This window comes from Heloderma suspectum, chromosome 1, assembly GCF_057233095.1.
Source record: "Heloderma suspectum isolate Gila_16-S chromosome 1, 16-S_ref, whole genome shotgun sequence".
NCBI lineage: Eukaryota > Metazoa > Chordata > Lepidosauria > Squamata > Helodermatidae > Heloderma > Heloderma suspectum.
The window spans coordinates 221,809,418-221,811,416 of NC_139458.1; the positions used below are offsets into that span (position 1 = coordinate 221,809,418).

At 45.5% G+C, this 1,999-nt stretch overlaps 1 non-coding gene across 1 annotated transcript; it reads left to right on the forward strand.

Annotated features, from left to right (window-relative positions):
• The first annotated feature begins 1,400 nt into the window (after window positions 1–1,400).
• Window positions 1,401–1,564, forward strand: LOC146358787 (U1 spliceosomal RNA). Its single transcript, XR_014787037.1, has one exon. It is a non-coding gene; the product is annotated as a U1 spliceosomal RNA (small nuclear RNA).
• Window positions 1,565–1,999: the final 435 nt, after the last annotated feature.

A 1,999-nucleotide genomic window follows, 5' to 3' on the forward strand; every position in this document is an offset into this window, starting at 1 on the left:
GGGAGGGAGGGAGGCACTCCCTCAGTTCAAACCACTGTGGCTTCCATGTAAAGAAGCCCTTTCTAATCCCGCTAAGAAACCGAAAGCAGGATGCTCCGGAAAGGATTTGGGTTTTTGCGGGGGTTTTGCTTAAAGTAGAGACATCCTGTAATTAGGGGCGCAGAACCAAAATACCCCCCAATCCCCCCCGCCCAGCCCTATGCAGGCAGTGGAACCTGATACCACTCCCAGCACAGGGAGTGCAGGTAGTCTAGAAAAGAAGATATGGCCGTGTTGAAAAATATGGCTGCCCTCCCTGCCCAACAGTCAGCATGGTCCGGCTCTAGGCCTCTGGGTTCCAAGAGCCAGGAAAGGGGTACTGGCTATAAGTCCAAGGTACTGGCTATAAGTCCAAGTGGGCCAGAGACAGGAGTGTGCTCTGAAAGAGGCAGAAGTCAAGGTCCAAGACAGCAAATGGGATCAGCTGTGCCACAAGCAGGTGCATAGTCAACAGCAGGTAGAGATCATGATCTGCGGCAGCAATCAGGAAAAAAGGGCATCAGGGAGAGCCCCCACACAAGAGAAATGTTGCTCAGGGTGAGGAGCTCGCTCTGAAAGTCAGCTGAATGTTCAGGCAAGCCAGAGCTGCAGCCTAGATGGTGTCACCAAGCCACAAAGTTCTGTCGGTCTGGCTTGCAGCGGGATCAGAGCATCGGTGGCCCAGGAGGTCTGTAAGTGCTTACAGAGCTCCCATGATGAGACACATTCATAAGGCAGGGTTTGTGATCATGGAGCTCTGTAAGCACATCCAGTTGAATGCACTTGCAGAGCCCTTTTCAAACCTTTGTGCATCTAACTGGCAGTGTTGGCAGCTTACATGCATGCCCATGTCCCCCTCCCCATGTTTACCCTACACATGAGCAGGAGAACACCAGCACAGGGCTCTTCTTATATGAACACATGGCTTTGTGTGGTATCTCAATGTATCACAGTGTCTTGAAAGTTTTAATTTCTTCTACAAATTAAAATTAAAATGGAAGTGGGTGAGTCGTTCAGCATGAATGGGAGTTAAGAATGTAGCAGCAACACAAGCCAGCAGGCTGGAGTCCATTGTAATATTTGTATGCAATTAAGATCACAGCTGAACATTGTGAATACCTGGTCAAGGATAAAGGATCCGTTGAACTAAGACTTGACATTTTCTGGCACAAAGTGAAAGTTCTTACTATCATTTGGAGAAGATCCTCAATTAACTGATATTTTGTCACCTTTCAATACCAGCAGTAAATATGATACTCCATGAAAAATATCAAGAAGCATGTTTAGAAAAATTGAACATTATGCAAGGTATGCTAAATTTGGTTATATGTTTAATTCATTTCAGTTCTGTGTAATGTATATTGTATCAGAATTATATAAGCATACTTACCTGGCAGGGGAGACACCTTGATCATGAAGGAAGGTTTCCCAGGGTGAGGCTCATCCATTGCACTCCGGCTGTGCTGACCCCTGCAATTTCCCCAAATGCAGGAAACTCAACTGCATAATTTGTGGTAGTGGGGGACTGAGTCTGCGCTTTCACCAAAGGGAAAAAAGAATTATATAAGAATACAGTAGTGTAAGACTTATTACTCGAGATCTACCAGACTGATTTTGCTCATTTTTATTTTAAACTGAAGCTTGAGCATTGTAGACATGCAGACAATTTTATAAGTTCAAAAAAGTTCAAAGCTCAAGCTTTGGGCAGCTCAGGAAAAGTGAGGGATGAGTGAAAGGGGAGGCTAATGCATATGCCCCAAACTGTGCATGTCATGTAACATGGGATACAGAGTGTGTACGCACATGTACTAATGCTTACTCCTGTGAGCTCTTAGAGTGCTGGGTCAATGAAAGGACAGGCACAGAATGTGTGGAAAGGGGCTGAAGAAAAGTCAGTTAGTGACAGTTAGAGTAGGAGGAAGAGAAGAAGGTGAGGAGAAAGAGCTGAAAGGATACCAGAGGGATAAGAGAGAAGAATCTT